General features: G+C 43.2%; 1 protein-coding gene across 1 annotated transcript in view; it reads right to left on the bottom strand.

Moving 5' to 3' along the window:
- xkr6b (XK, Kell blood group complex subunit-related family, member 6b) overlaps positions 1–15,434 on the bottom strand; it is a 49,502-nt gene that overhangs the window by 27,100 nt on the left and 6,968 nt on the right. The window lies entirely within an intron of this gene.

The following is a 15,434-nucleotide window of genomic DNA, read 5'->3' on the forward strand; positions in this document are numbered from 1 at the left end:
CATAGCAAAGTCTTGCTCAGGTGACTAGCACAAATTCATGTTTTCCCCTGATGTGTGTCTCAGCGGCTCTGGTTTTCCACTTTAAAAATGCTGACAATGACCCTTTTTTTGCCTGTTTTATTTGCACATGTGCTGTGTTGTGTATGCCGTGAGGTTACCAGTGGACCATTTTACATCGTTTTTCCCTGCAGGTCTAATGTTTACCGTGTGCACAATTTTAGTTTAGCTTGTTGGCATGTTAACATTAGCTAATTAGTGCAAAATGCAAACTACAGCTGAGACTAATGGGAATGTCATTAGTGTTGTAGGCATTAAGTGATAAACCTGTCACATCCGTCAGCTCCTCACCTGCTGCCACTCTCCCTCATCTGCTTATCTGCTCTGCCAGCACTCTTCACCTGTTCGCCACACCCATCTGCTCAATCACCTGACACACACCTGGGACTCATCACTAATCAGCACAATACTTAAGTGGTTCTCACTCACTCATTGCCAGATTGCTCTTGGCCCTGATGCAAGACTCTCCAGCAATTATTCTCGGTATCAACCCAGCCTGCCTTTGACCTTGCCTGCTCTCCTACCCTCTGGTAAAGAACTCTGTTTTGTGACTCTGACCACGTCTTTTGTCTTGCCCTCTCTGAAACTGATCATCGGCAAAACAGTTTGCTGGTTTGCAAACCAAACTACCCCTGAAGCCTGTGTTCGCTCTGAGCAGAGACTCCTGAACCTCCAGGTTCAGCCAGTGCTGCTTTTGGATCCTGGTAATACCCATTACAATACCACAGGATAGGGCACATTTAAGGTTGACTTCAGATACTAGATGAAGAGATCATCACAAAGTCAGAGAAGTTATGAAAATTTATCCTGAGAGGCCATGAATGGCTGCAATGAAATTCATGGCAATCCATCCAAAAGTTGTCCAGACAATGACTCAAAACCACAAATGTCAACCTCATGGTGACGCTAAAAGAAAAAGTCAGAAAAGCCAAGGGGTGTCATGCTGATCCATTCAATTATTGTTGATTTCATCCTGGACCAAAATAGTAAGTAATGCTGCTAGTATCAGCATCACGTCGCCTGTTTTTTTTCCATTGTACAATATTACTATTTGGCTAAAACAAACACATACTAGCTTCAGAGCTTGTGCCTTAAGTCCACCACCGCCCATAACTCCAGGTGCATCAATTTCCTCTGTCTCCACCAGGCTGTGTGTGAGTGAGTGACTGTAAGAGAAACTGTAATTTCCAGGGAGAAGAGGAGTACTGGCTCAGTAGCGGCACAGCCTCAGGCCTCAGCTACACACAGCTCCTTTTACCCAGTCCTCAGAGGAGCTGCCTGTAAGCAGAACGATACCTGACAGGCGAAAAAGAAAAAGAGAGGCCATGTAATGGTGGGTGGAGCCAAAAAGTAAGTGCCCAGTCACAAGATATCCACATGTCCCCTTCACCCTTGAGTTCTGGTTGCAGTACACTCTAGGAAATAAAACTAAAATAAGACTGAACTGCTGGGATGTGTTATATAGGTCATTAATGCAGCCCGACATCCTCTGTGCATTGATCCGGAGGAGGCACATCATTAAGAGGCCATCGTCTCCACTTAAAATGTCAAAAATTACGGCAAACCCAGCTTGCATTATGACTTTATGAATTTTGCTCTCCCTGCCATCCTTCTCGCACTTTCACAATTCAGTGGAGCTGAAGCAGGAATAACTTCAACTTTCAAGAATTTACATATAGACCTAAGTATTTGATGGTTTTAGCAAGTCTACAGCTACAGAGGCCAGATGATGATTAAAACAGAGATGTTTGATGATAAGTTTGCATTACTGCACATTAATCCATTGAATGTCTTCCCGAATCCTGTTGCAGTTGTGTTCTCAGTCATCCAGTGGTTCCAAACATTTTTGGTCTCCCTTAAAAAGACATGTGAGCCTTCCTTAGAGGTTGTTGATGTTTATGAGTTGTGAGCAGTTCAACATGAGTGAATTTTACGAAGAGGCAGAAGTAGGCAGCATAACACGAGAATAAAGCAAATATCATGAAGGAAAGTCTGAAAAAAGTTGACAAAATTCTGTAGTGCTAAGATATTTTTTCTCTCTTCTTTACATTGTTGTTTGTCTCGTATTTATGTTGCAACAGGACAAAACATTAATTCAGTTCTACATTTATTCCCAAGCAACGTTTCAGTTGTATCCTCCTTGAATGTCACTGCAACTGAGATGGAGTCCAACAAGACTGTATGACATTACTGTCCAGAGCAGATATTCCCCCTCAAGCAGAGGACAGAGCAGCTCTGTGGGAGGCTCTTGCCTCTCATCACCCTGCAGAATAAGCAGACTCAGACAAAACATCTTGTGCAAAGCGCCAACCCAAGAATCCGCCCACTCTGCCTCACCAATAAGTTGAGTTGACCCCTGCTGGGTGGCGCGTTGGAATGGCACCATCTGCAGAGGGCCTGAAATGCCCCCGCACTTGGACCTCAGCAGGGCGTTGTGTGGCTACAAATAGATGCTATGGTAACTATGATTCTTCTGTGTGTTTTTAATAACCCAGTGGTACTCGCAGATGAAATGCAAGTGGAGTGAGATAATGTGTGTGAGAGAGATGCTGGTCAGCACACAGCAGATGTGGAAAACAAACAGCGCATTACAGTTCAGATTCTTAGGGATTCCCCGTCCTCCCACCCGCCTGCCTCTCTCTCTTCTTCAGGATTTCATGTACAGACATTAGAGTGACTGTTCATATCGCTGTTTGCTCAACAGCTCACACCGATTCCACACTTTATGCAAAGCTTGCAAGGAGACAAGTGTCTGAGAGTGTGGAGAGAGAAACAGAGAGTGACGAGGGAGGGAGGGAGGGAGGGAGGCAGAGGCTCAGGCAACGGGAGACAGTGGGATGAGTCAACACTGTACACAGCCAGGATCACAATACAGGAGACAAACACCATCTGGAAGCCGCAGAGGGTCGCCGTCATCGTGTTGCTCCTCTGAACCTGAGATCTACCACAGATCATTGTAATCAACACAATGGCGCTGGATGCAGACATCCAGCTGAGAGGGGAAATCACAGCCATGGCGGTTAGCGCCAAAAACGCTGCAACAGCAAGGGTGCCCAGAAATACTTGCTACTTGCTTGAACTGCTACATTTAAATAGCGGGTCAGCAGCTGGTTGGGGGGGTGAGGAGATAGCAGTGGGGTTGAACATCTGCATGGGGACTAAGGGGTTCGCTTTGTAGTGCAGACTCCTTCGAAAAACAGCTGTGTAAAATGACAGCGGTAAGGCTCCGTGAGAAAGTCCTCCGTCTCCCTCTTTCTTGCAACATGGCGACTAAAAGGTCTCAGGGGAGCAGCCACTCTTAGCCCACTCGTTGCCATGGTGATTAAATGTCAATCAAGAGATGGCGGGGTTCTCTACATTAGATTTTACACCCACACTCAGTCTCACACTTCCCTTATTCAAGCTGAAAGGACTATAGCAAATAAACATAAACATGCGTAGGTGGAGTTCACTGATCATGTCATGAAAATGATCCAACCCGAAAGGATTAGATTTTTTCTTTTGCTTTTTTTTTTCTCATTTCAGGCAGCAGAAAATAAAACATTCAGTGCACTTGAAAATTATGCATGCACCTCGTTTTGCTTCAGATACATTACTCAGATTTCATTTCACTCCTAAATTCCTTCTTCTTTATCCTGCTCTATCTATCTATAGGCCTATTCCTGTCTCCTGCCTCGCTGTTTTTCAATATTTTCTATTTACTATGCCCTCATCCTCCTCTGTCTTTGTGTCTGTGGCTCAGACAGTGCTGCTGAGTCTCAGTGGGGCTGAGCGAAAGTGACCTCGCAATCGACTGCTAATACAACTGTCATCGCCTGCTGCCCACCAAGGCCCACCAGAGTAGGCCTGGGGAAAAGACACAGAGGAATGAGAGACAGAGAGGGAAAGAAGAGATGACTGTATGAGCAGAAATGTGAGAGAAGATGGCAAAAAAAAAAAAAAAAAATGGAGATCCTGGTAGAGAGAGAGCAGTAAAAAAATGTGAAGCATAAGATTGAGAGTGGGGAGCAAACAGAGGGATGGCAGACGAGCTCAGTGAGCCTAAGCTTATGTCAGTGGGTGAGCGGGAGCAGAGTGGGTTGCAGAGGCAGACTGCTCAGACTACCATGAGTCACCGAGGTCATCTTGTGACAAGGCTGCATACTGTAGCATCACGGTCAGCAGGTCAGACAGGTGGATGTCTGTGAGCAAACCATGTTTTCTACCTCACTGGAGGCGTCAGGGTGCATGTGGGTGCTCCTGCCACAGCGCATTGTAGAAAGAACACCAACATATTCACATAGATTCATCTGTCATTTGAGCTTGTCTTAGTTTTCATCAACAGTACATCACCTGCCAGTTGAATTGTGTACTGCGATATCATTCCTTTTCAATTTTCTGCTGATAAAGTTTATGGGTCTATGGGTGGCTCTAGAGTTCTGTTTGCTCAAATTAGGCGGCTCTAACTTTGGAGATAGAGCATTCGTCCACTTATCAGAAGGTCAGTGGTTCGATCCTGACCTCTGCAGTCTACATGTTGAAGTATTGCCCACAACGCTGTCATCGGTGTGTGAGCGTGTGTGAATGGATAACACTTGTAATGAGCAGGTGGCTTAGCTACCGTGTGAATGGGTGAAAGCAGACTTTGAGTGTCATCAGACTAGAAAAGCGCTATATAAGTACAGTCCAGTCACAAATTACAGAAAAACTTAGGACTTAGTCAGAAACTGATAGCACAATGTGAAGATGCTTTGGTGATAGTTCAATCAGAAGATCTTTTCTCTCACACATTTTGCCTTTATTTCTCTTCAACTTGCTGTTTCTTCCCACTCTAATCTCCTCCATCACTTCCACTTTCCCACGCTGTCAAAGTCCATTACATTCACAAGTTTCGACCATGTCTGAACAATCTCTCTGCCCACGGTCCTCAAGCCCGTCGGACCAGGTCTTTGAATCATGGTGATCGTGTCATTCCATATTTCAGATACTGTTGAGCAAGCCACCACCTTCACATCACCTCCTCCAGGGTGTCCAGGGGGACTCCACCACCACCACTACTAGCGTCTTGATTTTGTGGGCTCCTGTCTCACATGGATCTACTTTTAATGAATATGCCTCTCATCAAGTCTAATCTCCAGAGCCTTCCCCCGTTGCTAACCTCACTAAATACTGCTACACACGTCCACCGACTTCTTCCTATTGAAATATATTTTTATTTCTAGAGAGGGATTTGTGCTTTTGGGTCTTCATTTTTCTACACATGGCTGGAGTTGAGCGTGTTTCACATGAAAGCAGAGCGCTTGTACTGTGCAGCAGCATTGGTGTGACTGGTCAGTGCTGGACTCCACTATAAATCTAGGTCACAGTTTGCAGCAGGGCAGTACCTCATTAACAGCTCCCTGACTACAGGCCATAGACAGTAAAATACTATGTATGTCAAACCAAAAATGGAGAGACGGAAACTTCACGCTGGTTAATTTGTCTGAACTTTTCCATCTTCAGTTGTGGGAATTTATGGGAACTGGAGGAAATGAAGCTTAGTGAAGGTTGACTCAGGAAGACTATCTTGCTTGCTCTTTTCATTTTTACCTTCTTGCACTCCCAATTCGACCAGTTTACTGAGGGTGTTTACAATTTTTAGACCTCTTTGAGCTAATCATCTTGCTGCTGTCAAACGGTTTTATCTCCAGCCGCAATGGGTCCTTCCAGTTCCAGATTGCATCCACTCAGATTATCAGATGGGCTTGTTATTCACTCTTTCACACCACCAGTGTCTAGACTTTCCCACGTAAAATGGTGATGTTTGCCACCTCAGCATCATCTAATCGCAATTTGAAGACGCTCACAAGAAGGTGCAAAACATACGCACGGTTACAGGTGTCAAAAGAAGGCTGGAGTGAAGTCAGTGGCAATTTACCTCCAGCCTCCAACTGTTTGTGTCTGTAAAGATCGAGCACAGCCTACCTGGAAGATTTATTACTGGATGCGTCCGGTAGTTTTTGACTCAGTTTAAAAAAAAATCAGGATACAAACAATGATTCAGAGATGATATATAGATTTTACAAAAGCTGTAAAAATTGCCAAAGCCACTGCAGTTTTCATATAAATCCCCCAATACGTCTAAAAATCCAGACACCTTATCTCAGCAGCTTTATTTACTGATCACCCGCTCCCCACCACCACTGCTATGATCAATTCCCCCAGCAGTTCTGACATGTGGAAAATGAAATGTCAGATTTTTTTTTGTTGTAATTCTGATGGGCAGATGCTGTGCAAAGAGCTAATTAAAACTGTGCAGGGAGTTCAGCGGCGAATAATTAATTGCATTATTACTGAACTGTCAGATGATCTATTTAATAATTCTTGCTATAGAACAAATGAATTCAGAGAGTCTCTCTCAAAAAGCATCAGACGGAGCATTTTCACAACCATGTAATCAACTTCCACTGCAGCACTTTCCTATGATCCCTCTGTCCTCTCTCCATCTTTGTCTTTCTCTCTTCAATCACACACACACACACACACAGATATTTTTGCTCTGCTGTGGTGTTTCCTCCCAGTTGCACATGGATGTAAAAAAAAAAAAACCACAAGCTTTGATGTGAGGCATGTTAATGCCTGGTTGGACATTTTGAGAAACCTTAAGCAAATTAATGTTTTGGCTCAATTAATTTCACAGTGTCTCCAGCAAGGACAGGTGTAAACGAAACCTGACACATTAAATCATCATCAACAGTCCAAATCCAGGAGGGGAACGCACAAACACACGAGCCAGCATGTGCACACAGACACACACCAGCGACTGAAGTGTGAAAATGACTGTACAGCTTTAGCAGCATTTGGCCTGGTATATGCAACTAACAGGTATGTGCAACTATCAGGTGGTGGAGTCATGACGGGGAAAAAAAAAAGAAAAAATCTTCACACTCACAAGGCTCATTATTATTCATGGCATTATAAGGAGTTATGTAATGTGCACTTTAATGATATAATTGCATGTTGTCTTAAAAGGTTTAAATGACACTCGGTTAAAGTGTGATTTTAGACTTTGTAAGTGAGCCTCTCGAAATGCCCAGAATGTTCATTTGAGGTGATTTATTTGATGTGTGCTTTATTAGGTCAAACTGCAAACATACAAACAAGATGTAGACTGTTCTCTATGGGCTCAAGCTAACTCCAAAGAACAGAATTGAGAAAGCGCTGCACATTTATATACAGACTACAGAGAAGAAGGGCTTGTATCTTGTATTCAGGGGATGTTGGAGTTTAAGCAACCCATATACCCTTATAAGATGGTGAACAAAATGTATTTTCCGATACACTGTGCATTGGTACGGCCAACTCATTGGTCTAGCTCTAATGGAAGCTAAGATTCAAGGCGTCCTTGAAGAGGATTTCAGAAATGCTATAGCATTTGTCCTGTTTACACTCAACCCAAAACTCTGAGGAGACTGTTTAAGGTCACCTTCGACTGGTATACTGACAAATTAGTGCAAATGCATTTGTGCTGAGGTGGAGAGAGGTTCAAATAAAAACAGCCAATTCTCCCTCTACATCTGTTCTCATAGGCACTAGATGTCTTAATGAGAAGCTACCCAAATTTGTCATGTGGAGTGAAAATACCCCAGGTGCAAACTGTGCATACTGTAGGAGCATAAACTCATCACAGAGCACATTTTACGACTGCTGTCAGCCTGTGGTGCATGACGGTGCATGACGGTGCTGCATATTGCTCCATGTTTTGTTACATTCACTTGTCTTCAAAGAGCAGAGATTTGTGCCCAGTGGGGAGGTGAGAGAGAGGAGAGCTCGACCATGCCAAAAAAGACAAAGACCAGTCTGGAATCTCTTGTGGCAGTGAGGGAAAAATGCCAGACAGGACAAGAAAATATATAAATAAAAATGAACAACCTTCTCTCTCTTGGACCTAAATGGTTTGGGAAACGACTCAAAGTCCTGCACAGAAAACACACTATCAAAAAAGTCCCAAATAAATCAATAAACAGACACTCAAACATTTGACAGTGCTGCTTGATTTCATATTCCCAAGGGTCTTTCTCCTCAGTACAAACGAAAAGAATTCCTGTGCTTTTTCTTTCCGCCTAGCACTCAGATAAATGTTAAGCTTATTTCAAAAGGCTCCATGATTAAACATCCCGTTAATCTTGGCACGTTCTACATAAAACTCCGCAGAGCATAAATCCATTTGCTGCAAAATGTGAGGGGAGGCAAACACAGAGGGAGAGGGGTTGCCGTCAATTTTCAGGTCGAAAATGGCAACTTTCTAAAGTTACAGCGAGTAGCAAACAGTCTTCACTTAATTAAAGATTAGATGCACTGGCTCAATTGGTGTTCTTTACGTGATTTATAATATGTGTAAAGTAAATTAAATCAACCACTCCTGCTTTGAAAAAGATATTTATGGTCTACTTTGTGTTGTTTCTTCCAAACCTGTAATCCATATGAAGGCAAGGGAGTCGCAGTGGCAGTTTTTAAACTGTTATGTCCCTTAAAGGAATACTGGACTAATCCACTCAGACACGGTGGCTGAAAATATCTCACTGACTCCATTTCATGCTGAAACCACTGCAGAAGAAGTATAAAGTGGAACAATGTTCAGCTGCATCTTAAAAACACAAATTGACAGCTCATATGGTTCTGCCTTACTAGAAATCCATGTGGTTGTCATGCTATGTTAAGGGTATTTTTAGTATATCATTGTATATTGAGAAAATTGCAATAAATGAGATGCGCATGCATGTATACATATGTATACAAATATAGTATTTAGAACTCTCTTGTTGTGTATTCAAACTATATTGAATTTCACTCTTTTACACAGTCACACATCTGGAACCACATGAGTTTAAATCCTGTCCAACTTAACATTCTCTGTCTCTAGAAACGATTTTGTCATCTGTCCCTTTAATAAATGGTGTGCCACAGGGGTCAATTGTTGGCCCAGTCCCGTTCTCTGTCTAAACACCTCTCTTCAGCCACATAGGAGAGAAAACATTCACAGTAAATGAATGTTTTCATATCTCTTAGCTTTTTTTATGCTGATGATGTGCAGCTATGTTTTCTAATTTCTGTTATGCACAATTACTTAAATCTGATTGGTCTGCCTGTGCAGAATGTCAAATCCATTGAAATGTCTGGTTCACTCATGGTTCAAGATTTGGACGAAGTCATCCATAAATGACAGCTTGTTCAACTGCCTTAGCAAATCGTCTCTATCTCAACTCAAAGAAAACAAGCTGTAGATCACACATTACTCCAGTTTTACCGTCTCTCCACTGGCTTCGCCCCGCTATACTTACAGGAGTTAAAAAAGTGATTTTATACTTTTTTTTTTTTTAGTTTTACACTTAATTCTGTAAGCATTTTCAGACATTTTCTTCAACCTCCCTCTTTCCTTTCTGCAGAGCCAAACTTCACGGCAAAACATCAGATGTTTTACACTGTACCATATGAGATGCGTCAAGTGCTTCTCAACACTCATCATAGCATAAGGCAAAAGAACATTCGCACCTCCTTAGCATTAACGCACACACATTCGCACGCATACGCATTTACATATATACAGCATGGGTGAGAAGCAGGTGGCTGAAGTTAGAAGTGACAACGTATTTTTCTTGTGGATGCATGTACAGTACAGAAGGGGTAGTGATATACGGGTGACATCAGTGCACTCTTCTTGCTTTTGTCTGAACACACAAGCACACTGACCATAGTATATTTAAAAACCCTGCAGGGCCTGTAGCATGCAGGCTGCTGTTGATATGAATTCACTCTGAGGACAAACAGACAGGGAGTGAGGATGCAGTGGAAACAAAACAAGAGATAAGAGAAGAAAAAAGAACGGTGAAGGCAAAGAGGGAGGAGAAGTGGGAAATAAAAGGAAGGGAAAGAGCAAATACAAATAGAAACAGAGACAGACAGGGGGACATGAAGAGGCACAAGAGTCAGAGAAGAGAAAGAAAAATAACTATAAAGCAAAGAGATAGGTCAGAGTTTCAACATCTGAAGCGTACTTATTATGAACCCATTCCCTGTCAGGCCTGAAGAGGAGGTGATATGTGACATCTAACAGATCACTGTTGGACTCCTGAGCTCATGACCTCTCTGCTGTGATGCTCTTGGGTCCCCCTCAAGAACCCAATTTAGCTCTCCTGGCTCGCCACGGACACCTGAAGAGAGGAACAAGCCACCCCGGCCACAAACATAAGGAAGAGAGGAAGGACGCACGAAGGACAGTTATGGACTGCTGAGAAGGAGGCCTGAATCTGGGCTGTCCTAAATATGACGAGGCCCCAAACATTATGTGGGCCAGATCAGATCTTAGAGGAAACGTCACATGTGAACACCAACATGAACTCAAAGCATCAGAATCCAAGCTGGTTTTCATACAGTAATCTCTTTAAAGCAATCGTTCAACATATGCTTGTTCGCATTTCTTGCCAGTTGGAGCTCCCCCCTACTTAAGCTTTCCTCCACCTTCAAAGCCATTGTAGCAATCCATGTGTAAGCTTGACACCAGCCTCAACCTCAAGGGTGACCCTACCAGGAGCTAAACTCCAGATGGTATCACCATATTAGGTACTCGCCAGCCTCTCTATCGCAGCAGGATGGCTTGTTCTTCAGAGGAGGAGGCTCACCAGTGTGTGTCATACATACATGATGCAATGAGTGTGACACACATACTTTCACAAAATTGCGTTGTGTGTTCATATCTGACAATGTGTTGACACTGTTCCTTTTGAGAGAAGGTGCTCTTTTCTATGGGATTCATAAGTTACACTCAACTTCAGTGGCAGCTGTAACAGCTTGGTGTGTGTTTATGTTAACATGTAAGCAAATTTCTAAAAAAAAAAGCTGCAGCAGTGTATGTTACTCTGCTCTCTCACTGTCACAGTGTTTGCAAGATTTTGTCACTTCTTCTCATTCTCATATTAGCGTGGTGACACCCTGCTTAGTGATCTGAGACAGCGCGCACACTCTGCACAACAGCACTGATTTTGTGAAAGCAGTGTGTTCTTTTGACTTTGCGCGCAGCACATCTTCATATAACTCATTTCTCAGTGAGTGTAACAGCTCACTAAGCAGGGTATCACCATGCAAATATGAGACCAAGAAGAGAGACGACTGCGAAACACTGCAAGTGTGACACTGTGAGAGCGAGAGAACTAACGGGGCTCTTCAATTATTTATAAGCAGGGATTGTCTGTTTATCAAACTGACGCCTGGAGCGCCGACCATGATTAGACTCAAACAATGGTGGTCTTCTCTGAGCGGTGCTGATGCAGCTTCCAAGACACAGCTCAGATATGAATAAAACACAGACAGCATCAAAAAGGGCTGGGAAATGTGTGGGTGCGTGTGTGTGAGTGTGCGCGTGCGTGTGTGTGTGTGTCTTGACATCAGATCAGGATTTTGTATATCATTTTTTAAATTACCTTTTGGGTAACACTTTAAATGTATTCTCTTTCATTGATTGCAACTATGTAATACTATGTTGTAAAAAATTCCTTGTTTATGCACCTGTTATGGATACATTAGACAGCTGTATTATACTTCTTATAAATGCTGGATAGGTGGGGGGTAAAGTGAGATGTTATCGTGTGTTGGCTGTTGGGTATATTATGCTTTATCATGTATTGCTGCATCATGATTGATCGTCTTGAACTACAATGAAATGTGGCAGTGCGGGCATACAGTAGTGCTCCTACGTCATAACAAACTCCAAATTATTCATGGGTGCTCCTGAATATACATCATTAGTTAAACCTAAGGTAACCTCCACCAAGTCCAATAGTGCTCTCTTATACAGTGTGCAAGGCTGCAGGTGCAAACTTCACGCTCGGTATTGTTGCTTGTTTTTGAGAAGCGTAAAGTTCAAACATTTATCCTTAACATCTCTGGTGGAGTTTATTGCAGACAGTTCACACTTGGATGTAAGAGTATAATCAGTTTCATGCTATGTGTGTATTTATTATTCATTTATTATTATTCTACAATTGGGTATGTTTTGTCACTATTGAGCTCAACTACCATCTACTGGATTTTAAGCCGTATGCCATTCATTCTGCCAATTATTTGTGTATCCGCTCTAAAATTTTATGAGTTCTTTCTTGGCAAAGGCCCCACCTTTACGCCGAGTTTCATGAAAGTCGATCCAGACAAATAAACCAACAAACTGTATCGAGAACACCACAGCGCGAGGGTTTTCTCTTCCAAAACTGCTGGTGTGAGAAAGGTGCAGACAATCACGTGACTCATCCAACACACCTGGAGGAGCCAGTCGCTTCTTTTCCCCTGACCACAAGGGGCAAGGTTCTTCCCAAGACACCACAGCCCTCTGCCCCAACACCACAGCAAGAGATAACACTGAGATCCCTCACATCGCTGAACAGCAAACACTGCTGGCCAGGATTTATCCAAATCTCTGTGCTTGCAAACAAGTACTTTATACCCTGTTATCCGCTGCCCCACTCAGGCATTATGTCCCGTCGTGCAGCTTCATTTGCATACGCCTTTCATTTTACTACTTGTTTTCTTTTCCCCGTAAAGCACTTTGTATCTTTTCAAAGGAAATGCCATGAAAATAAAGTTTAATATCACCATCATTATTCAACATATGTCCAGTATTTATTCTGTTTTCATCCTTGGTTTGAGCCTCCAACCCCTGGGTCTGTTTGGCTTTCTTCACCTGCCACTTGTTTTTTTTCCACCTGGACGGGTTGTGTACGACCATCTTATACAATCTCCTGGGCTCACTGCAGCTTCCCACAGTTGAATGTGAACATTGTTTTCACTTGAGCTGAAAAGTGGCTGAAAGCAGCACAGCGTTGCTTTGCGGGGTGTCAATTCTCAGTGGAAACTGCAACAATAGCAACTCTTTCACAATAAAGGAGTGATTTGATTCAGTGGCAATTTCAAAATATTATTCAATGCACCTTTAAAGACCCCTCAAATCTTGGTTATAGCCTCTCCCTTCTTGCAGCATTTTTGTATTGATGCACTCTATTGTGTACAGCCTTTGCAACTTAGCTTAAATAAGTGCCTGTGAGGAGCCACGAATCCAAGGAAATGGCATGTAGTGTGAGAGGAGGGCCATTAAACCACCGGTTGACTCATGAGCAAAGGTGTAACACTTACCTGCAGAAATGAGACGTTTTGTCAGAAAGAGGGAGCAGAAGTGAAGGGACGGCGAAATGTGGGAGATCTGAAAATGGGCTCTGTAGGGAGTAAAAGATGGGTGGTATGGAAGGATATGGGAGGGAGGAGGTGTTGAGTTGTAACGGGGCAGGAGCCAGATGCTCCAGTTTCCTTGACAGAAATGGAGGTCAAGTGCAGCTTTATGCGAAGGCAACACAGGGAGAGAAGCATAGACATAAAGAGAAAGATGGAGGGGAGGGAGGTAGCATGATGACTTTAACTAGCGGTAAGGGACACAGCATTTGAGCTCACAGTGCAGAAAGCCCGATCTTTCTAGCGATAGCAAATAAGGAGAGGATAAGACAGCACAGAGGAACACACAGTGTGGTGTCTCCTTCCAGGATGGATGGAGGGGGATAAAAGGCTCTATGAGGAGCCTAAGAACATTAATAGGAGTAAGTGATAGGGAGGGATAAAAATAAAAACATATGTTAACTTCGCAGGGAGGACAGATGGTAATGTGGTGGCTTCAGCATATGAGGAGCACTAATGGATAGAGAGAGTGCACAGGGAAAACACATGATGATCTCAAATAGTACATCTGGGAGTGGATGCCTCACCTATTTCAGGGAAAAAGGGAAGCATAAATATATATTAGGAATACAACTATTAGGCTGGGGACTCCAGATGAAAAATAGCCTTTGTGTGTGAGCATTTCAACTCACAGTGGATATCCTCTGGGCCCAGGTAATGATTTTCTCTGAACAGAATATGCAGCAGACTAATGTGAAAAAATATACATCACACAACATGCGCGATGTGCTTGTTGCGAGCGTTTCTGGACGAACTCAAAGGGAAAGTTGCAACGGTGCAGGTTTGGATTGTTGTTCAGAGGAGAATGGAAATAATAGACAGCTGTAGGGAGGACTGGGAATTGAACTGGTGCAGCCGATATAATTGCCAAACAGAACTAGGCACACACCACATTGTACAAACAACAGACTTCAAAGTCAATAAATCCTTCACCGTCATGAGCCAAGTTCCACAAGCATGCTAGCTACAACTGTAGCGAACAGAAAAGAAGAGTGTAAACATGTTAACATGCACGGGGACAGATTGGAAAGATACTGGAGAGTATGTGTCAGATTTAGAGAATAAGGCTGCCTTTGGATGAAAGTAAAGGAACCAACAGATTGATAGTCCATCGTTCAATAAGTTCTGACCTCTCTGCCCTGCCTGTCCTGCCCTAAAACCTTAAAAAATAGACATTTTTTACAAAAGGCTCTGTAATTTCCTAAACCAGGTGGGCACAGTAGATTTAAGAGGCATTCCAAACCGGAGTCAATACTGCATTTACGCTGGACTATTTTCTGCGGATTAATACACATTTAGCCCTCTTGTGTTTGTGCGATTGAATCAAACTAAACTCCGGCATCCATGTTTATGATAATTAACAAACATCTTACCTCGTGCACTGGTGTGGCTCACTGATGTGTTTGTAATAGTTTAATCTCTGCGCTCTGACGGAAAGTGCAAAGGAGATGACTTTTCGTGAATAGGAGAGCGCCAGGGGAGGGTGGGAGGAGTTCATTGTCCACTGTCTGCACCACCTCTCTCTGATCTAAGTGCCTGAAGAAACAGGACATGGAAATGTGTAATTCTGCCATGGTGTGTGTGTGTGTGCGTGTGTGTGTGTGTGTGTGTGTGTGTGTCCGTGAGCAAGAGAGAGGCTGCGATGTGAGACTGCATATAAGGAGGTATATAAAAAAAGAGCTACTCTCAACTCCCCTGAGGCGCGCTTTGTGTGTGTGCGCGTACACATATGTATGTGATCTGCATACAAATCTCCGGTCTGGTAACCCATCTGCCCGTGTGCTTAATATTCCTTCATGAGTGCCTGTCTCTGTCTGCTGACCAGTGTTTAGAGGCAGCAAGGATGTAACATCAGGGCCTTCAGGCTTCTACTACAAAATATTGTTTTGCTCAGGAGGTAGGCCTAAGGCGGTTAAATCAAGCATCATCATAGGCTCTTTATCTCCATTCATTCACCTTGCACTGAACTTAAGAGCTTTCTGCAGTGTCAATGGGTGTTAACGCCTGTGGAAACTGGGACTGCAATGAGCTAACATGTTAGCTACTCATTCACTTAGGGTTTTACCCTGACATACACAGATAAGTAGTCTGGAAAGTGCTTGGAAATTGTGACCGCTTCACTTCAACCAATCAGATCAATGAACCTT

Source organism: Chaetodon auriga, chromosome 18 (genome assembly GCF_051107435.1).
Source record: "Chaetodon auriga isolate fChaAug3 chromosome 18, fChaAug3.hap1, whole genome shotgun sequence".
In the NCBI taxonomy this organism is placed as follows: domain Eukaryota; kingdom Metazoa; phylum Chordata; class Actinopteri; order Chaetodontiformes; family Chaetodontidae; genus Chaetodon; species Chaetodon auriga.